The sequence below is a fragment of the Lissotriton helveticus genome, chromosome 3_2 (assembly GCF_964261635.1).
Source record: "Lissotriton helveticus chromosome 3_2, aLisHel1.1, whole genome shotgun sequence".
Taxonomy (NCBI): domain Eukaryota; kingdom Metazoa; phylum Chordata; class Amphibia; order Caudata; family Salamandridae; genus Lissotriton; species Lissotriton helveticus.
This window is the reverse complement of record NC_136062.1, coordinates 375,810,198-375,834,493: the sequence shown is the minus strand read 5'-3', so window position 1 is coordinate 375,834,493 and position 24,296 is coordinate 375,810,198.

The following is a 24,296-nucleotide window of genomic DNA, read 5'->3' as shown; positions in this document are numbered from 1 at the left end:
GTGTCATGTGGTATCATGTGTCATGTGTTGTCATGTGGGGGTCATGTGTCATGTAGTGTCATGTGTTGTCATGTGATGTCATGTGTCATGTTTCATGTGGTGTCATGTGTCATGTGGTGTCATGTCATGTATCGTCATGTGTCATGTGATGTCATGTGTCATGTATTATCATGTGATGTCATGTGTCATGTGGTGTCATGTATCGTCATGTGTCATGTGGTGTCATGTGTCATGTGACATGACATGTGATGTCATGTGTCATGTGGTGTCATATGTCATCACATGTCATGTGGTGTCATGTGTCATGTGATGTCATGTGTCATGTGTTGTCACGTGATGTCATGTGTCATGTGTTGTCATGTGTCATATGTGTCATGTGTCATGTGGTGTCATGTGTCATCACGTGTCATGTGGTATCATGTGTCATGTGGTGTCATGTGCCCTGTATTGTCATGTGTCATGTGTGATGTCATGTGTCATGTGGTGTCATGTGATGTCATGTGGTGTCATGTGTCATGTGGTGTCATATGTCATCACATGTCATGTGGTGTCATGTGTCATGTGATGTCATGTGTCATGTGTTGTCACGTGATGTCATGTGTCATGTGGTGTCATGTGTCATGTGGTATCATGTGTCATGTATCGTCATGTGGTGTCATGTGTCATGTGATGTCATGTGTCATGTGTTGTCATGTGATGTCATGTGTCATGTGGTGTCATGTGATGTCATGTGTCATGTGGTGTCATGTGTCATCATGTGTCATGTGTTGTCACATGGTGTCATGTGTCATCACATGTCTTGTGTCACGTGGTGTCATGTGTCATATGTTGTCATGTGATGTCATGTGTCATGTGGTGTCATGTATTGTCATGTGTCATGTGATGTCATGTGTCATGTGGTGTCATGTGGTGTCATGTGTCATCATGTGTCATCTTGTGTCATGTGTCATCATGTGTCGCCATGTGTCATCATGTGGTGCCATGTGACATCATGTGTTGTCAGTCATGTGGTATCATGTTTCATCATGTGTCATGTGGTGTCATGTGTCATGTGTTGTCATGTGGTGTCATGTGTCATGTAGTGTCATGTGATGTCATGTGTCATGTTTCATGTGGTGTCATGTGTCATGTGGTGTCATGTGTCATGTATCGTCATGTGTCATGTGATGTCATGTGTCATGTATTATCATGTGATGTCATGTGTCATGTGGTGTCATATATCGTCATGTGTCATGTGGTGTCATGTGATGTCATGTGTCATGTGTTGTCATGTGGTGTCATGTGGTGTCATGTGTTGTCATGTGAGTCATGTGTCATGTGGTATCATGTCATGTGTCATGTGTTGTAATGTGATGTCATGTGTCATGTGATGTCATGTGGTGTCATGTGATGTCATGTGTCATGTAGTTTCATGTGTCATGAGGTGTCATGTGGTGTCATGTATCGTCATGTGTGATGTCATGTGTCATGTGGTGTCATGTGCCATGTGATGTCATGTGTCATGTGGTGTCATGTGTCATGAGGTGTCATGTGGTGTCATGTGTCATGTATCGTCATGTGTGATGTCATGTTTCATGTGATGTCATGTGGTGACATGTGGTGTCATGTGTCATGTATCGTCATGTCATGTGATGTCATGTGTCATGTGTCATCACATGTCATGTGTCATGTGTTGTCATGTGTCATCACATGTCATGTGTCATGTGGTGTCATGTATCGTCATGTGTCATGTGTTGTCATGTGTCATGTGATGTCATGTGTCATGTGTTGTCATGTGTCATCACATGTCATGTGTCATGTGGTGTCATGTGTCATCACGTGTCATGTGTCATGTGCTGTCATGTGGTGTTATGTGGTGTCATGTGTCATCCTGTGTTGTCATGTGTCATCATGTGATGCCATGTGACGTCATGTGTCATGTGTCATGTGGTGTCATGTGTCATGCAGTTTCATGTAGTGTCATGTGTCATGTGGTGTCATGTGTCATCATGTGTCATCATGTGTCCTGTGGTGTCATGTGGTGTCGTGTCGTCATGTGTCATCATGTAGTTCCATGTGACGTCATGTGTTGTCAGTCATGTGGTGTCATGTGTCATCATGTGTCATGTGGTGTCATGTGTCATCACGTGTCATGTGGTGTCATATGTAATGTGCTGTCATGTGCTGTCATGTGTCATGTGGTGTCATGTGTCATCATGTGTCATGTGTCACGTGTCATGTTGTGTAATGTGTCATGTATCGTCATGTCATGTGATGTCATGTGTCATGTGTTGTCATGTGATGTCATGTGTCATGTGGTGTCATGTGTCATGTGGTGTCATGTGTCATGTGGTGTCATGTGTCATGTGTTGTCATGTGTCATATGATGTCATGTGTCATCACGTGTCATGTGGTGTCATGTGGTGTAATGTGTCCTATATCGTCATGTCATGTGATGTCATGTGTCATGTGTTGTCATATGATGTCATGTGTCATGTGGTGTCATGTGTCATGTATCGTCATGTGTCGTGTCATGTCATGTGTCATGTGATATCATGTGTCATGTGTTGTCTGTGATGTCATGTGTCATGTGATGTCATGTGTCATGTGGTGTCATGTGTCATCATGTGTCATGTGTTGTCACGTGGTGTCATGTGTCATCATGTGTCTTGTGTCATGTGGTGTCATGTGTCATGAGGTGTCATGTGATGTCATGTGTCATATGGTGTCATGTGTCATCATGTGTCATGTGTTGTCACGTGGTGTCGTGTTATCACATCTCTTGTGTCATGTGGTGTCATGTGTCATGAGGTGTCATGTGGTGTCATGTATCGTCATGTCATGTGATGTCATGTGTCATGTGGTGTCATGTGTCATGTGAGGTCATGTCATGTGGTGACATGTGGTGTCATGTGTCATGTATCGTCGTGTGTCATGTGTTGTCATGTGTCATCATGTGTCATGTGTCATGTGATGTCATGTGTCATGTGGTGTCATGTGATATCATGTGTCATGTGCTGTCATGCGGTGTCCTGTGGTGTCATGTGATGTCATGTGTCATCATGTGTTGTCATGTGGTGCCATGTGACATCATGTGTCATGTGATGTCATATGGTGTCATGTGTCATCATGCGTCATGTGTTGTCATGTGTTGTCATGTGTCATCACGTGTCATGTATTGTCATGTGTCATGTGGTGTCATGTGTTATGTGATGTCATGTGTCATGTGTTGTCATGTGATGCCATGTGTCATGTGATGTCATGTGTCATGTGGTGTCATGTGTCATCATGTGTCATGTGTTGTCACGTGGTGTCATGTGTCATCACGTGTCTTGTGTCACGTGGTGTCATGTGTATATTTAGAGAAGCTTACTGTAAGATTACTGTAAGCTTACTCTGTACCTTTCCGAGTATGAGCTGAATGCTAATTGGCTGTCAACTGTCTGTCAATACTCCAAACCAGAAAGTGTTGGCAGCCATCTTGTGCCTCGGTAGACTGAGGCAAAAGAAAGCAGAAAAACAAACGTGTAAAATGCAAAAAGGGGACAAAAACCACGGGGGACGAGTATCATACGAGTCCTGTAAGCTTACTGTAAGCTTACTGTACTCTGTACCTGCACGAGCTGAATGCTAATTGGCTGTCAACTGTCTGTCAACACTCCAAACCAGAAAGTGTTGGCCGCCATTTTGTGCCTCGGTAGACTGAGGCACAAGAAAGCAGAAAAACAAACAAGTAGAACGCAAAAAGGGGGCAGGGTAGAAACCCCCTGACCCCCTAGGCCTGCTCAGGGATCACACAAGGACCCACAAGGTCCCCCATTTTTTTTTTACAAAAACTGCAGAGTACGAGTACAGTACAAGCACAGTAAGCTTACTGTAAGCTTACTGTAATCTGTACCTTCCCGAGCACGAGCTGAATGCTAATTGGCTGTCAACTGTCTGTAAACACTCCAAACAATCATGTGTCATGTGTCATCACGTGTCATGTGATGTCATGTGTCATGTGGTGTCATGTGTCATGTGCTGTCATGTGCTGTCATGTGTCATATGTCATGTGTCATCTTGTGTCCTGTGGTGTCATGTGGTGTCATGTGTCATCATGTAGTTCCATGTGACGTCATGTGTTGTCAGTCATGTGGTGTCATGTGTCATGTAGTGTCATGTGTCATCACGTGTCATGTGTCATTTGGTGTCATGTGTCATGTGGTGTCATGTGTCATGTGACATGACAAGTGATGTCATGTGTCATGTGGTGTCATGTGTCATGTGGTGTCATGTGTCATCATGTGTCATGTGATGTCATGTGTCATCACGTGTCATGTGTCATGTGTCATGTGTCACATGTCATGTGTCATGTATCGTCATGTGTCATGTGTCATGTGTTGTCATATGATGTGGTGTCATGTGTCATGTGGTGTCATGTGTCATGTGTCATATGGTGTGATGTGTCATGTGATGTCATGTGTCATGTGATGTCATATGTCATGTGATGTCATGTTTCATGTGTCATCATGTGTCATGTGGTGTCATCACGTGTCATGTGGTGTCATGTGTCCTGTATCGTCATGTGTCATGTGATGTCATGTGTCATGTGTTGTCATGTGGTGTCACGTGTCATGTATCGTCATGTGTTGTGTCATGTCATGTATCATGTGATGTCATGTGTCATGTGATGTAATGTGTCATGTGTTGTCATGTGATGTCATATGTCATGTGATGTCATGTCATGTGGTGTCATGTGTCATCATGTGTCATGTGTTGTCAAGTGTTGTCATGTTTCATCACGTGTCTTGTGTCACGTGGTGTCATGTGTCATGAGGTGTCATGTGATGTCATGTGTCATGTGGTGTCATGTGTCATCATGTGTCATGTGTTGTCACGTGGTGTCATGTGTCATCATATGTCTTGTGTCATGCAGTGTCATGTGTCATGAGGTGTCATGTGGTGTCATGTGTCATGTATAGTCATGTGTCATGTGGTGTCATGTGTCATGTGATGTCATGTGTCATATGGTGACATGTGGTGTCATGTGTCATGTATCGTGATGCCATGTGATGTCATGTGATGTCATGTGTCATGTGTTGTCATGTGTCATCACATGTCATGTGGTGTCATGTGTGTCATGTTTCATGTGCTGTCATGTGGTGTCATGTGTCATCATGTGGTGCCATGTGACATCATGTGTCATGTGAAATCATGTGGTGTCATGTGGTGTCATGTGTTATCATGTGTCATGTGGTGTCATGTGTCATCATGTGTTGTCATGTGTCATCATGTAGTGCCATGTGACGTCATGTGTTGTCAGTCATGTGGTGTCAGGTGGTGTCATGTGTCATCCTGTGTCATGTGTTGTCATGTGGTGTCATGTGTCATCACGTGTCATGTGTCATTTGGTGTCATGTGTCATGTGGTGTCATGTGTCATGTGACATGACATGTGATGTCATGTGTCATGTGGTGTCATGTGTCATGTGGTGTCATCTGTCATCATGTGTCATGTGATGTCATGTGTCATCACGTGTCATGTGTCATGTGGTGTCATGTGTCATGTATCATCATGTGTCATGTGATGTCATGTCATGTATCGTCATGTGTCATGTATCGTCATGTGTCATGTGGTGTGATGTGTCATGTGATGTCATGATGTGTCGTGTCATGTCATGTGGTGTCATGTGTCATCATGTGTCATGTGGTGTCATGTGTCATCACGTGTCATGTGGTGTCATGTGGTGTCATGTGTCCTGTATCGTCATGTGTCATGTGATGTCATGTGTTGTCATGTGATGTCATGTGTCATCATGTGTCATGTATCGTCATGTGTCGTGTCATGTCATGTGTCATGTGGTGTCATGTGATGTCATGTGGCATGTGTTGTCATGTGATGTCATGTGTCATGTGATGTCATGTGTCATGTGGTGTCATGTGTCATCATGTGTCATATGTTGTCACGTGGTGTCATCACGTGTCTTGTGTCACGTTGGGTCATGTGTCATGAGGTGTCATGTGATGTCATGTGTCATGTGGTGTCATGTGTCATCATGTGTCATGTCGTCACGTGGTGTCATGTGTCATCACATGTCATGTGGTGTCATGTTGTGTCATGTGTCATGTCATGTATCATCATGTGTCATGTCATCATGTGTCATGTGGTGTCATGTGTCATGTGATGTCATGTGGTGACATGTGGTGTCATGCGTCATGTATCGTCATGTGTCATGTGATGTCATGTGTCATGTGTTGTCATGTGTCATGTGTCATCACGTGTCATGTGTCATGTGGTGTCATGTGTCATCACGTGTCATGAGTCATGTGATATCATGTGTCATGTGGTGTCATGTGTCATCATGTGTTGTCATGTGGTGCCATGTGACGTCATGTGTCATGTGATATCATGTGGTGTCATGTGTCATCATGTGTCATGTGTTGTCATGTAGTGTCATGTGTCATCACGTGTCATGTGTCATGTGGTGTCATGTGTCATGTATCGTCCTGTGTCATGTGATGTCATGTGTCATGTGTCATGTGTTGTCATGTGGTGTCATGTGTCATGTTTCATTATGTGTCATGTGATGTCATGTGTCATCACGTGTCATGTTTCATGTGGTGTCATGTGTCATGTGGTGTCATGTGTCATGTATCATCATGTGTCATGTGATGTCATGTGTCATGTGTTGTCATGTGATGTTATGTGTCATGTGGTGTCATGTGTCATGTATCGTCATGTGTCATGTGATATCATGTGTCATGTGGTGTCATGTGTCATGTGTTGTCATGTGATGTCATGTGTCATGTGGTGTCATGTGTCATGAGGTGTCATGTGGTGTCATGTGTCATGTATCGTCATGTGTGATGTCATGTTTCATGTGATGTCATGTGGTGACATGTGGTGTCATGTGTCATGTATCGTCATGTGTCATGTGATGTCATGTGTCATGTGTTGTCATGTGTCATCACATGTCATGTGTCATGTGTTGTCATGTGTCATCACATGTCATGTGTCATGTGGTGTCATGTATCGTCATGTGTCATGTGATGTCATGTGTCATCACATGTCATGTGTCATGTGGTGTCATGTGTCATCACGTGTCATGTGTCATGTGCTGTCATGTGGTGTTATGTGGTGTCATGTGTCATCCTGTGTTGTCATGTGTCATCATGTGATGCCATGTGATGTCATGTGTCATGTGTCATGTGGTGTCATGTAGTGTCATGTAGTGTCATGTGTCATGTGGTGTCATATGTCATCATGTGTCATGTCATGTGGTGTCATGTTTCATCACGTGTCATGCGTCATGTCGTGTCATGTGTCATGTATCATCATGTGTCATGTGATGTCATGTGTCATGTGTTGTCATGTGATGTCATGTGTCATGTGGTGTCATGTGTCATGTGGTGTCATGTGTCATGTGGTGTCATGTATCATCATGTGTCATGTGTCATGTGTTGTCATGTCATGTCATGTGTCATGTGGTGTCATGTGTCATGTGATGTCATGTGTCATGTGTTGTCATGTGATGGCATGTGTCATGTGGTTTCGTGTGATGTCATGTGTCATGTGGTGTCATGTGTCATGTGGTGTCATGTGGTGTCATGTGTCATGTATCGTCATGTGTCATGTGTTGTCATCTGATGGCATGTGTCATGTGGTGTCATGTGTCATGTGATGTCATGTGTCATGTGGTGACACGTGGTGTCATGTGTCATGTATCATCATGTGTCATGTGATGTCATGTGTCATGTGGTATCATGTGTCATCTTGTGTCATCTTGTGTCATGTGGTGTCATGTGGTGTCATGTGGTGTCATGTGTCATCATGTGTTGTCATGTGTCATCATGTTGTGCCATGTGACATCATGTGTTGTCAGTCATGTGGTATCATGTTTCATCATGTGTCATCTGTTGTCATGTGGTGTAATTTGTTATCACGTGTCATGTGTCATGTGGTGTCATGTGTCATGTGTCATGTAGTGTCATGTCTCATGTGTTGTCATGTGATGTCATGTGTCATGTGGTGTCATGTGTCATCACGTGTCATGTTTCATGTGGTCATGTGTCATGTGGTGTCATGTGTCATGTATCATCATGTGTCATGTGATGTCATATGTCATGTGTTGTCATGTGATGTCATGTGTCATGTGGTGTCATGTGTCATGTGGTGTCATGTGTCATGTGGTGTCATGTGTCATGTGATGTCATGTGTCATGTGTTGTCATGTGTCATGTGTTGTCATGTGTCATATGTGTCATGTGTCATGTGGTGTCATGTGTCATCACGTGTCATGTGGTATCATGTGTCATGTGGTGTCATGTGTCCTGTATTGTCATGTGTCATGTGTGATGTCATGTGTCATGTGGTGTCATGTGGTGTCATGTGGTGTCATATGTCATGTGGTGTCATGTGTCATCACATGTCATGTGGTGTCATGTGTCATGTGATATCATGTGTCATGTGTTGTCACGTGATGTCATGTGGTGTCATGTGTCATGTGGTATCATGTGTCATGTATCGTCATGTGGTGTCATGTGTCATGTGATGTCATGTGTCATGTGTTGTCATGTGATGTCATGTGTCATGTGGTGTCATGTGTCATGTGGTGTCATGTGTCATCATGTGTCTTGTGTCACGTGGTGTCATGTGTCATGTGTTGTCATGTGATGTCATGTGTCATGTGGTGTCATGTATTGTCATGTGTCATGTGATGTCATGTGTCATGTGGTGTCATGTGTCATGTGGTGTCATGTGTCATCATGTGTCATCATGTGTCATCTTGTGTCATGTGCCATCATGTGTCGTCATGTGTCATCATGTGGTGCCATGTGACATCATGTGTTGTCAGTCATGTGGTATCATGTTTCATCATGTGTCATGTGGTGTCATGTGTCATGTGTTGTCATGTGGTGTCATGTGTCATGTGTTGTCATGTGATGTCATGTGTCATGTTTCATGTGGTATCATGTGTCATGTGGTGTCATGTGTCATGTATCGTCATGTGTCATGTGATGTCATGTGTCATGTATTATCATGTGATGTCATGTGTCATGTGGTGTCATATATCGTCATGTGTCATGTGGTGTCATGTGATGTCATGTGTCATGTGTTGTCATGTGGTGTCATGTGGTGTCATGTGTCATGTGTTGTCATGTGAGTCATGTGTCATGTGGTGTCATGTCATGTGTCATGTGTTGTAATGTGATGTCATGTGTCATGTGATGTCATGTGGTGTCATGTGATGTCATGTGTCATGTAGTTTCATGTGTCATGAGGTGTCATGTGGTGTCATGTATCGTCATGTGTGATGTCATGTGTCATGTGGTGTCATGTGCCATGTGATGTCATGTGTCATGTGGTGTCATGTGTCATGAGGTGTCATGTGGTGTCATGTGTCATGTATCATCATGTGTGATGTCATGTTTCATGTGATGTCATGTGGTGACATGTGGTGTCATGTGTCATGTATCGTCATGTGTGATGTCATGTTTCATGTGATGTCATGTGGTGACATGTGATGTCATGTGTCATGTGTTGTCATGTGTCATGTGATGTCATGTGTCATGTGTTGTCATGTGTCATCACATGTCATGTGTCATGTTGTGTCATGTGTCATCACATGTCATGTGTCATGTGTTGTCATGTGTCATCACATGTCATGTCATGTGGTGTCATGTATCGTCATGTGTCATGTGTTGTCATGTGTCATCACATGTCATGTGTCATGTGGTGTCATGTGTCATCACGTGTCATGTGTCATGTGCTGTCATGTGGTATTATGTGGTGTCATGTGTCATCCTGTGTTGTCATGTGTCATCATGTGATGCCATGTGACGTCATGTGTCATGTGTCATGTGGTGTCATGTGTCATGTGGTGTCATGTGTTATCACATGTCATGTGGTGTCATGTTTCATCACGTGTCATGCGTCATGTGGTGTCATGTGTCATGTATCATCATGTGTCATGTGATGTCATGTGTCATGTGTTGTCATGTGATGTCATGTGTCATGTGGTGTCATGTGTCATGTGGTGTCATGTATCATCATGTGTCATGTGTCATGTGTTGTCATGTCATGTGTCATGTGGTGTCATGTGTCATGTGATGTTATGTGTCATGTGTTGTCATGTGATGGCATGTGTCATGTGGTGTCATGTGTCATGTATCGTCATGTGTCATGTGTTGTCATGTGATGGCATGTGTCATGTGGTGTCATGTGTCATGAGATGTCATGTGTCATGTGGTGACATGTGGTGTCATATGTCATGTATCATCATGTGTCATGTGATGTCATGTGTCATGTGGTGTCATGTGTCATCATGTGTCATCTTGTGTCATGTGGTGTCATGTGTCATCATGTGTTGTCATGTGTCATCATGTTGTGCCATGTGACGTCATGTGTTGTCAGTCATGTGGTATCATGTTTCATCATGTGTCATCTGTTGTCATGTGGTGTCATTTGTTATCACGTGTCATGTCATGTGGTGTCATGTGTCATGCGTCATGTAGTGTCATGTGTTGTCATGTGATGTCATGTGTCATGTGGTGTCATGTGTCATCACGTGTCATGTTTCATGTGGTGTCATGTCATGTGGTGTCATGTGTCATGTATCATCATGTGTCATGTGATGTCATGTGTCATGTGGTGTCATGTGTCATGTGGTGTCATGTGTCATGTATCGCCATGTGTCATGTGATGTCTTGTGTCATGTGTTGTCATGTGTCATATGTGTCATGTGGTGTCATGTGTCATCACGTGTCATGTGGTATCATGTGTCATGTGGTGTCATGTGTCATCATGTGTCATGTGGTGTCATGTGTTATCACATGTCATGTGGTGTCATGTTTCATCACGTGTCATGCGTCATGTGGTGTCATGTGTCATGTATCATCATGTGATGTCATGTGTCATGTGTTGTCATGTGTCATATGTGTCATGTGTCATGTGGTGTCATGTGTCATCACGTGTCATGTGGTATCATGTGTCATGTGGTGTCATGTGTCATCATGTGTCATGTGTCATGTGTCAAGTGATGTCATGTGTCATGTGGTGTCATGTGTCATGTGTTGTCACGTGATGTCATGTGTCATGTGGTGTCATGTGTCATGTGGTGTCATGTGTCATGTATCGTCATGTGGTGTCATGTGTCATGTGTCATGTGTTGTCATGTGATGTCATGTGTCATGTGGTGTCATGTGATGTCATGTGTCATGTGGTGTCATGTGTCATCATGTGTCATGTGTTGTCACATGGTGTCATGTGTCATCACATGTCTTGTATCACGTGGTGTCATGTGTCATGTGTTGTCATGTGATGTCATGTGTCATGTGGTGTCATGTATTGTCATGTGTCATGTGATGTCATGTGTCATGTGGTGTCATGTGTCATGTGGTGTCACGTGATGTCATGTGTCATGTGGTGTCATGTGTCATGTGGTATCATGTGTCATGTGATGTCATGTGATGTCATGTGTCATGTGATGTCATGTGTCATGTGGTGTCATGTGATGTCATCTGTCATGTGGTGTCATGTGTCATCATGTGTCATGTGTTGTCACATGATGTCATGTGTCATCACATGTCTTATGTCACGTGGTGTCATGTGTCATGTGTTGTCATGTGATGTCATGTGTCATGTGGTGTCATGTATTGTCATGTGTCATGTGATGTCATGTGGTGTCATTTGTCATGTGGTGTCATGTGTCATCATGTGTCATCTTGTGTCATGTGCCATCATGTGTCGTCATGTGTTGTCATGTGTCATCATGTGGTGCCATGTGACATCATGTGTTGTCAGTCATGTGGTATCATGTTTCATCATGTGTCATGTGGTGTCATGTGTTGTCATGTGGTGTCATGTGTCATGTAGTGTCATGTGTTGTCATGTGATGTCATGTGTCATGTTTCATGTGGTGTCATGTGTCATGTGGTGTCATGTGTCATGTATCGTCATGTGTCATGTGATGTCATGTGTCATGTATTATCATGTGATGTCATGTGTCATGTGGTGTCATATATCGTCATGTGTCATGTGGTGTCATGTGATGTCATGTGTCATGTGTTGTCATGTGGTGTCATGTGGTGTCATGTGTCATGTGTTGTCATGTGAGTCATGTGTCATGTGGTGTCATGTCATGTGTCATGTGTTATAATGTGATGTCATGTGTCATGTGATGTCATGTGGTGTCATGTGATGTCATGTGTCATGTAGTTTCATGTGTCATGAGGTGTCATGTGGTGTCATGTATCGTCATGTGTGATGTCATGTGTCATGTGCCATGTGATGTCATGTGTCATGTGGTGTCATGTGTCATGAGGTGTCATGTGGTGTCATGTGTCATGTATCGTCATGTGTGATGTCATGTGTCATGTGGTGACATGTGGTGTCATGTGTCATGTATCGTCATGTGTGATGTCATGTTTCATGTGATGTCATGTGTCATGTGTTGTCATGTGTCATCACATGTCATGTGTCATGTGTTGTCATGTGTCATCACATGTCATGTGTCATGTGGTGTCATGTGTCATCACATGTCATGTGTCATGTGTTGTCATGTGTCATCACATGTCATGTGTCATGTGGTGTCATGTATCGTCATGTGTCATGTGTTGTCATGTGTCATGTGATGTCATGTGTCATGTGTTGTCATGTGTCATCACATGTCATGTGTCATGTGGTGTCATGTGTCATCATGTGTCATGTGTCATGTGCTGTCATGTGGTGTTATGTGGTGTCATGTGTCATCCTGTGTTGTCATGTGTCATCATGTGATGCCATGTGACGTCATGTGTCATGTGTCATGTGGTGTCATGTGTCATGTGGTGTCATGTGTCATGCAGTGTCATGTAGTGTCATGTGTCATGTGGTGTCATGTGTCATCATGTGTCATGTGGTGTCATGTGTTATCACATGTCATGTGGTGTCATGTTTCATCACGTGTCATGCGTCATGTGGTGTCATGTGTCATGTATCATCATGTGTCATGTGATGTCATGTGTCATGTGTTGTCATGTGATGTCATGTGTCATCATGTGTCATGTGTCATGTGTTGTCATGTCATGTGTCATGTGGTGTCATGTGTCATGTGATGTTATGTGTCATGTGTTGTCATGTGATGGCATGTGTCATGTGTCATGTGGTGTCATGTGGTGTCATGTGTCATGTATCTTCATGTGTCATGTGTTGTCATGTGATGGCATGTGTCATGTGGTGTCATGTGTCATGAGATGTCATGTGTCATGTGGTGACATGTGGTGTCATTAGTCATGTATCATCATGTGTCATGTGATGTCATGTGTCATGTGGTGTCATGCGTCATCATGTGTCATCTTGTGTCATGTGGTGTCATGTGGTGTCATGTGTCATCATGTGTTGTCATGTGTCATCATGTTGTGCCATGTGACGTCATGGGTTGTCAGTCATGTGGTATCATGTTTCATCATGTGTCATCTGTTGTCATGTGATGTCATTTGTTATCACGTGTCATGTGTCATGTGGTGTCATGTGTCATGTGTCATGTAGTGTCATGTGTCATGTGTCATGTGTTGTCATGTGATGTCATGTGTCATGTGGTGTCATGTTTCATGTGGTGTCATGTGTCATGTGGTGTCATGTGTCATGTATCATCATGTGTCATGTGATGTCATGTGTCATGTGTTGTCATGTGATGTCATGTGTCATGTGGTGTCATGTGTCATGTGGTGTCATGTGTCATGTATCGCCATGTGTCATGTGATGTCATGTGTCATGTGTTGTCATGTGTCATCACGTGTCATGTGGTATCATGTGTCATGTGGTGTCATGTGTCATCATGTGTCATGTAATGTCATGTGTTATCACATGTCATGTGGTGTCATGTTTCATCACGTGTCATGCGTCATGTGGTGTCATGTGTCATGTATCATCATGTGTCATGTGATGTCATGTGTCATGTGTTGTCATGTGTCATATGTGTCATGTGTCATGTGGTGTCATGTGTCATCACGTGTCATGTGGTATCATGTGTCATGTGGTGTCATGTGTCATGTGTCATGTGTCAAGTGATGTCATGTGTCATGTGGTGTCATGTGTCATGTGATGTCATGTGTCATGTGTTGTCACGTGATGTCATGTGGTGTCATGTGTCATGTGGTGTCATGTGTCATGTATCGTCATGTGGTGTCATGTGTCATGTGATGTCATGTGATGTCATGTGTCATGTGTTGTCATGTGATGTCATGTGTCATGTGGTGTCATGTGTCATCATGTGTCATGTGTTGTCACATGGTGTCATGTGTCATCACATGTCTTGTATCACGTGGTGTCATGTGTCATGTGTTGTCATGTGATGTCATGTGTCATGTGGTGTCATGTATTGTCATGTGTCATGTGATGTCATGTGTCCTGTGGTGTCATGTGTCATGTGGTGTCATGTGTCATCATGTGTCATCATTTGTCATCTTGTGTCATGTGTCATCATGTGTCGTCATGTGTTGTCATGTGTCATCATGTGGTGCCATGTGACATCATGTGTTGTCAGTCATGTGGTGTCATGTGGTATCATGTTTCATCATGTGTCATGTGGTGTCATGTGTCATGTGTTGTCATGTGGTGTCATGTGTCATGTAGTGTCATGTGTTGTCATGTGATGTCATGTGTCATGTTTCATGTGGTGTCATGTGTCATGTGGTGTCATGTGTCATGTATCGTCATGTGTCATGTGATGTCATGTGTCATGTATTATCATGTGATGTCATGTGTCATGTGGTGTCATGTATCGTCATGTGTCATGTGGTGTCATGTGTCATGTGACATGACATGTGATGTCATGTGTCATGTGGTGTCATGTGTCATGTGATGTCATGTGGTGTCATGTCATCATGTGTCATGTGATGTCATGTTTCATCACGTGTCATGTGTCACGTGTCATGTGTCACATGTCATGTGTCATGTATCGTCATGTGTCATGTGATGTCATGTAATGTGTTGTCATATGATGTGGTGTCATGTGTCATGTGGTGTCATGTGTCATGTGTTGTCATGTGATGTCATGTGTCATATGGTGTGATGTGTCATGTGATGTCATGTGTCATGTGGTGTCATGTGTCATCATGTGTCATGTGGTGTCATCACGTGTCATGTGGTGTCATGTGTCCTGTATCGTCATGTGTCATGTGATGTCATGTGTCATGTGTTGTCATGTGGTGTCACGTGTCATGTATCGTCATGTGTTGTGTCATGTCATGTATCATGTGATGTCATGTGTCATGTGATGTCATGTGTCATGTGTTGTCATGTGATGTCATATGTCATGTGATGTCATGTGTCATGTGGTGTCATGTCATCATGTGTCATGTGTTGTCAAGTGGTGTCATGTTTCATCACGTGTCTTGTGTCACGTGGTGTCATGTGTCATGAGGTGTCATGTGATGTCATGTGTCATGTGGTGTCATGTGGTGTCATGTGTCATCATGTGTTGTCATGTGTCATCATGTTGTGCCATGTGACGTCATGTGTTGTCAGTCATGTGTGGTATCATGTTTCATCATGTGTCATCTGTTGTCATGTGGTGTCATTTGTTATCACGTGTCATGTGTCATGTGGTGTCATGTGTCATGTAGTGTCATGTGTCATGTGTCATGTGATGTCATGTGTCATGTGGTGTCATGTGTCATCACGTGTCATGTTTCATGTGGTGTCATGTGTCATGTGGTGTCATGTGTCATGTATCATCATGTGTCATGTGATGTCATGTCATGTGTTGTCATGTGATGTCATGTGTCATGTGGTGTCATGTGTCATGTGGTGTCATGTATCGACATGTGTCATGTGATGTCATGTGTCATGTGTTGTCATGTGTCATATGTGTCATGTGTCATGTGGTGTCATGTGTCATCACGTGTCATGTGGTATCATGTGTCATGTGGTGTCATGTGCCCTGTATTGTCATGTGTCATGTGTGATGTCATGTGTCATGTGGTTTCATGTGGTGTCATGTGGTGTCATGTGTCATGTGGTGTCATATGTCATCACATGTCATGTGGTGTCATGTGTCATGTGATGTCATGTGTCATGTGTTGTCACGTGATGTCATGTGTCATGTGGTGTCATGTGTCATGTGGTATCATGTGTCATGTATCGTCATGTGGTGTCATGTGATGTCATGTGATGTCATGTGTCATGTGTTGTCATGTGATGTCATGTGTCATGTGGTGTCATGTGATGTCATGTGTCATGTGGTGTCATGTGTCATCATGTGTCATGTGTTGTCACATGGTGTCATGTGTCATCACATGTCTTGTGTCACGTGGTGTCATGTGTCATATGTTGTCATGTGATGTCATGTGTCATGTGATGTCATGTGTCATGTGGTGTCATGTGTCATGTGGTGTCATGTGTCATCATGTGTCATCTTGTGTCATGTGTCATCATGTGTCGCCATGTGTTGTCATGTGTCATCATGTGGTGCCATGTGACATCATGTGTTGTCAGTCATGTGGTATCATGTTTCATCATGTGTCATGTGGTGTCATGTGTCATGTGTTGTCATGTGGTGTCATGTGTCATGTAGTGTCATGTGTTGTCATGTGATGTCATGTGTCATGTTTCATGTGGTGTCATGTGTCATGTGGTGTCATGTGTCATGTATCGTCATGTGTCATGTGATGTCATGTGTCATGTATTATCATGTGATGTCATGTGTCATGTGGTGTCATATATCGTCATGTCATGTGGTGTCATGTGATGTCATGTGTTGTCATGTGGTGTCATGTGTTGTCATGTGAGTCATGTGTCATGTGGTGTCATGTCATGTGTCATGTGTTGTAATGTGATATCATGTGTCATGTGATGTCATGTGGTGTCATGTGATGTCATGTGTCATGTAGTTTCATGTGTCATGAGGTGTCATGTGGTGTCATGTATCGTCATGTGTGATGTCATGTGTCATGTGGTGTCATGTGCCATGTGATGTCATGTGTCATGTGGTGTCATGTGTCATGAGGTGTCATGTGGTGTCATGTGTCATGTATCGTCATGTGTGATGTCATGTTTCATGTGATGTCATGTGGTGACATGTGGTGTCATGTGTCATGTATCGTCATGTGTCATGTGATGTCATGTGTCATGTGTTGTCATGTGTCATCACATGTCATGTGTCATGTGTTGTCATGTGTCATCACATGTCATGTGTCATGTGGTGTCATGTATCGTCATGTGTCATGTGTTGTCATGTGTCATGTGATGTCATGTGTCATGTGTTGTCATGTGTCATCACATGTCATGTGTCATGTGGTGTCATGTGTCATCACGTGTCATGTGTCATGTGCTGTCATGTGGTGTTATGTGGTGTCATGTGTCATCCTGTGTTGTCATGTGTCATCATGTGATGCCATGTGACGTCATGTGTCATGTGTCATGTGGTGTCATGTGTCATGTGGTGTCATGTGTCATGCAGTGTCATGTAGTGTCATGTGTCATGTGGTGTTATGTGTCATGTGGTGTCATGTGTCATCACATGTCATGTGGTGTCATGTTTCATCACGTGTCATGCGTCATGTGGTGTCATGTGTCATGTATCATCATGTGTCATGTGATGTCATGTGTCATGTGTTGTCATGTGATGTCATGTGTCATGTGGTGTCATGTGTCATGTGGTGTCATGTATCATCATGTGTCATGTGTCATGTGTTGTCATGTCATGTGTCATGTGGTGTCATGTGTCATGTGATGTTATGTGTCATGTGTTGTCATGTGATGGCATGTGTCATGTGGTGTTGTGTGATGTCATGTGGTGTCATGTGTCATGTGGTGTCATGTGGTGTCATGTGTCATGTATCGTCATGTGTCATGTGTTGTCATGTGATGGCATGTGTCATGTGGTGTCATGTGTCATGAGATGTCATGTGTCATGTGGTGACATGTGGTGTCATGTGTCATGTATCGTCATGTGTCATGTGATGTCATGTGTCATGTGTCATCATGTGTCATCTTGTGTCATGTGGTGTCATGTGGTGTCATGTGTCATCATGTGTTGTCATGTGTCATCATGTTGTGCCATGTGACGTCATGTGTTGTCAGTCATGTGGTATCATGTTTCATCATGTGTCATCTGTTGTCATGTGGTGTCATTTGTTATCACGTGTCATGTGTCATGTGGTGTCATGTGTCATGTGTCATGTAGTGTCATGTGTCATGTGTCATGTGTTGTCATGTGATGTCATGTGTCATGTGGTGTCATGTGTCATCACGTGTCATGTTTCATGTGGTGTCATGTGTCATGTGGTGTCATGTGTCATGTATCATCATGTGTCATGTGATGTCATGTGTCATGTGTTGTCATGTGATGTCATGTGTCATGTGGTGTCATGTGTCATGTGGTGTCATGTGTCATGTATCGCCATGTGTCATGTGATGTCATGTGTCATGTGTTGTCATGTGTCATATGTGTCATGTGTCATGTGGTGTCATGTGTCATCACGTGTCATGTGGTATCATGTGTCATGTGGTGTCATGTGTCATCATGTGTCATGTAATGTCATGTGTTATCACATGTCATGTGGTGTCATGTTTCATCACGTGTCATGCGTCATGTGGTGTCATGTGTCATGTATCATCATGTGTCATGTGATGTCATGTGTCATGTGTTGTCATGTGTCATATGTGTCATGTGTCATGTGGTGTCATGTGTCATCACGTGTCATGTGGTATCATGTGTCATGTGGTGTCATGTGTCATCATGTGTCATGTGTCATGTGTCAAGTGATGTCATGTGTCATGTGGTGTCATGTGTCATGTGATGTCATGTGTCATGTGTTGTCACGTGATGTCATGTGTCATGTGGTGTCATGTGTCATGTGGTGTCATGTGTCATGTGATGTCATGTGATGTCATGTGTCATGTGGTGTCATGTGTCGTCATGTGTCATGTGTTGTCACATGGTGTCATGTGTCATCACATGTCTTGTATCACGTGGTGTCATGTGTCATGTGTTGTCATGTGATGTCATGTGTCATGTGGTGTCATGTGTCATGTGGTATCATGTGTCATCATGTGTCATCATGTGTCATCTTGTGTCATGTGTCATCATGTGTCATCATGTGTCATCTTGTGTCATGTGTCATCATGTGGTGCCATGTGACATCATGTGTTGTCAGTCATGTGGTGTCATGTGGTATCATGTTTCATCATGTGTCATGTGGTATCATGTGTCATGTGTTGTCATGTGGTGTCATGTGTCATGTAGTGTCATGTGTTGTCATGTGATGTCATGTGTCATGTTTCATGTGGTGTCATGTGTCATGTGGTGTCATGTCATGTATCGTCATGTGTCATGTGATGTCATGTGTCATGTATTATCATGTGATGTCATGTGTCATGTGGTGTCATGTATCGTCATGTGTCATGTGGTGTCATGTGTCATGTGACATGACATGTGATGTCATGTGTCATGTGATGTCATGTGTCATGTGTTGTCACGTGATGTCATGTGTCATGTGGTGTCATGTGTCATGTGGTATCATGTGTCATGTATCGTCATGTGGTGTCATGTGTCATGTGATGTCATGTGGTGTCATGTGTCATCATGTGTCATGTGATGTCATGTGTCATCATGTGTCATGTGTCACGTGTCATGTGTCACATGTCATGTGTCATGTATCGTCATGTGTCATGTGATGTCATGTGTCATGTGTTGTCATATGATGTGGTGTCATGTGTCATGTGGTGTCATGTGTCATGTGTTGTCATGTGATGTCATGTGTCATATGGTGTGATGTGTCATGTGATGTCATGTGTCATGTGGTGTCATGTGTCATCATGTGTCATGTGGTGTCATCACGTGTCATGTGGTGTCATGTGTCCTGTATCGTCATGTGTCATGTGATATCATGTGTCATGTGTTGTCATGTGGTGTCACGTGTCATGTATCGTCATGTGTTGTGTCATGTCATGTATCATGTGATGTCATGTGTCATGTGATATCATGTGTCATGTGTTGTCATGTGATGTCATATGTCATGTGATGTCATGTGTCATGTGGTGTCATGTGTCATCATGTGTCAAGTGGTGTCATGTTTCATCACGTGTCTTGTGTCACGTGGTGTCATGTGTCATGAGGTGTCATGTGATGTCATGTGTCATGTGGTGTCATGTGGTGTCATGTGTCATCATGTGTTGTCATGTGTCATCATGTTGTGCCATGTGACGTCATGTGTTGTCAGTCATGTGTGGTATCATGTTTCATCATGTGTCATCTGTTGTCATGTGGTGTCATTTGTTATCACGTGTCATGTGTCATGTGGTGTCATGTGTCATGTAGTGTCATGTGTCATGTAGTGTCATGTGTCATGTGTTGTCATGTGATGTCATGTGTCATCACGTGTCATGTTTCATGTGGTGTCATGTGGTGTCATGTGTCATGTATCATCATGTGTCATGTGATGTCATGTGTCATGTGTTGTCATGTGATGTCATGTGTCATGTGGTGTCATGTGGTGTCATGTGTCATGTATCGCCATGTGTCATGTGATGTCATGTGTCATGTGTTGTCATGTGTCATATGTGTCATGTGTCATGTGGTGTCATGTGTCATCACGTGTCATGTGGTATCATGTGTCATGTGGTGTCATGTGCCCTGTATTGTCATGTGTCATGTGTGATGTCATGTGTCATGTGGTGTCATGTGATGTCATGTGGTGTCATGTGTCATGTGGTGTCATATGTCATCACATGTCATGTGGTGTCATGTGTCATGTGATGTCATGTGTCATGTGTTGTCACGTGATGTCATGTGTCATGTGGTGTCATGTGTCATGTGGTATCATGTGTCATGTATCGTCATGTGGTGTCATGTGTCATGTGATGTCATGTGTCATGTGTTGTCATGTGATGTCATGTGTCATGTGGTGTCATGTGATGTCATGTGTCATGTGGTGTCATGTGTCATCATGTGTCATGTGTTGTCACATGGTGTCATGTGTCATCACATGTCTTGTGTCACGTGGTGTCATGTGTCATATGTTGTCATGTGATGTCATGTGTCATGTGGTGTCATGTATTGTCATGTGTCATGTGATGTCATGTGTCATGTGGTGTCATGTGGTGTCATGTGTCATCATGTGTCATCTTGTGTCATGTGTCATCATGTGTCGCCATGTGTCATCATGTGGTGCCATGTGACATCATGTGTTGTCAGTCATGTGGTATCATGTTTCATCATGTGTCATGTGGTGTCATGTGTCATGTGTTGTCATGTGGTGTCATGTGTCATGTAGTGTCATGTGATGTCATGTGTCATGTTTCATGTGGTGTCATGTGTCATGTGGTGTCATGTGTCATGTATCGTCATGTGTCATGTGATGTCATGTGTCATGTATTATCATGTGATGTCATGTGTCATGTGGTGTCATATATCGTCATGTGTCATGTGGTGTCATGTGATGTCATGTGTCATGTGTTGTCATGTGGTGTCATGTGGTGTCATGTGTTGTCATGTGAGTCATGTGTCATGTGGTATCATGTCATGTGTCATGTGTTGTAATGTGATGTCATGTGTCATGTGATGTCATGTGGTGTCATGTGATGTCATGTGTCATGTAGTTTCATGTGTCATGAGGTGTCATGTGGTGTCATGTATCGTCATGTGTGATGTCATGTGTCATGTGGTGTCATGTGCCATGTGATGTCATGTGTCATGTGGTGTCATGTGTCATGAGGTGTCATGTGGTGTCATGTGTCATGTATCGTCATGTGTGATGTCATGTTTCATGTGATGTCATGTGGTGACATGTGGTGTCATGTGTCATGTATCGTCATGTCATGTGATGTCATGTGTCATGTGTCATCACATGTCATGTGTCATGTGTTGTCATGTGTCATCACATGTCATGTGTCATGTGGTGTCATGTATCGTCATGTGTCATGTGTTGTCATGTGTCATGTGATGTCATGTGTCATGTGTTGTCATGTGTCATCACATGTCATGTGTCATGTGGTGTCATGTGTCATCACGTGTCATGTGTCATGTGCTGTCATGTGGTGTTATGTGGTGTCATGTGTCATCCTGTGTTGTCATGTGTCATCATGTGATGCCATGTGACGTCATGTGTCATGTGTCATGTGGTGTCATGTGTCATGCAGTGTCATGTAGTGTCATGTGTCATGTGGTGTCATGTGTCATCATGTGTCATCATGTGTCATGTGGTGTCATGTGTCATCACATGTCATGTGGTGTCATGTTTCATCACGTGTCATGCGTCATGTGGTGTCATGTGTCATGTATCATCATGTGTCATGTGATGTCATGTGTCATGTGTTGTCATGTGATGTCATGTGTCATGTGGTGTCATGTGTCATGTGGTGTCATGTATCATCATGTGTCATGTGTCATGTGTTGTCATGTCATGTCATGTGTCATGTGGTGTCATGTGTCATGTGATGTTATGTGTCATGTGTTGTCATGTGATGGCATGTGTCATGTGGTGTTGTGTGATGTCATGTGGTGTCATGTGTCATGTGGTGTCATGTGGTGTCATGTGTCATGTATCGTCATGTGTCATGTGTTGTCATGTGATGGCATGTGTCATGTGGTGTCATGTGTCATGAGATGTCATGTGCCATGTGGTGACATGTGGTGTCATGTGTCATGTATCGTCATGTGTCATGTGATGTCATGTCATGTGGTGTCATGTGTCATCATGTGTCATCTTGTGTCATGTGGTGTCATGTGTCATCATGTGTTGTCATGTGTCATCATGTTGTGCCATGTGACGTCATGTGTTGTCAGTCATGTGGTATCATGTTTCATCATGTGTCATCTGTTGTCATGTGGTGTCATTTGTTATCACGTGTCATGTGTCATGTGGTGTCATGTGTCATGTGTCATGTAGTGTCATGTGTCATGTGTTGTCATGTGATGTCATGTGTCATGTGGTGTCATGTGTCATCATGTGTCATGTTTCATGTGGTGTCATGTGTCATGTGGTGTAATGTGTCATGTATCATCATGTGTCATGTGATGTCATGTGTCATGTGTTGTCATGTGATGTCATGTGTCATGTGGTGTCATGTGTCATGTGGTGTCATGTGTCATGTATCGCCATGTGTCATGTGATGTCATGTGTCATGTGTTGTCATGTGTCATATGTGTCATGTGTCATGTGGTGTCATGCGTCATCACGTGTCATGTGATGTCATGTGTCATGTGGTGTCATGTGTCATGTGTTGTCACGTGATGTCATGTGTCATGTGGTGTCATGTGTCATGTGGTGTCATGTGTCATGTATCGTCATGTGGTGTCATGTGTCATGTGATGTCATGTGTCATGTGTTGTCATGTGATGTCATGTGTCATGTGATGTCATGTGTCATGTGGTGTCATGTGTCATCATGTGTCATGTGTTGTCACATGGTGTCATGTGTCATCACATGTCTTGTGTCACGTGGTGTCATGTGTCATGTGTTGTCATGTGATGTCATGTGTCATGTATTGTCATGTGTCATGTGATGTCATGTGTCATATGGTGTCATGTGTCATCATGTGTCATCATGTGTCATGTGTCATCATGTGTCGGCATGTGTTGTCATGTGTCATCATGTGGTGCCATGTGACATCATGTGTTGTCAGTCATGTGGTGTCATGTGGTATCATGTGTCATGTGGTGTCATGTGTCATGTGTTGTCATGTGGTGTCATGTGTCATGTAGTGTCATGTGTTGTCATGTGATGTCATGTGTCATGTTTCATGTGGTGTCATGTGTCATGTGGTGTCATGTGTCATGTATCGTCATGTGTCATGTGATGTCATGTGTCATGTATTATCATGTGATGTCATGTGTCATGTGGTGTCATGTATCGTCATGTGTCATGTGGTGTCATGTGTCATGTGACATGACATGTGACATGTGGTGTCATGTGTCATGTGATGTCATGTGGTGTCATGTGTCATCATGTGTCATGTGATGTCATGTGTCATCACGTGTCATGTGTCACGTGTCATATGTCACATGTCATGTGTCATGTATCGTCATGTGTCATGTGATGTCATGTGTCATGTGTTGTCATATGATGTGGTGTCATGTGGTGTCATGTGTCATGTGTTGTCATGTGATGTCATGTGTCATGTGATGTCATGTGTCATGTGATGTCATGTGTCATGTGATGTCATGTCATGTGATGTCATGTGTCATGTGGTGTCATGTGTCATCATGTGTCATGTGGTGTCATCACATGTCATGTGGTATCATGTGTCCTGTATTGTCATGTGTCATGTGATGTCATGTGTCATGTGTTGTCATGTGGTGTCACTTGTCATGTATCGTCATGTGTTGTGTCATGTCATGTATCATGTGATGTC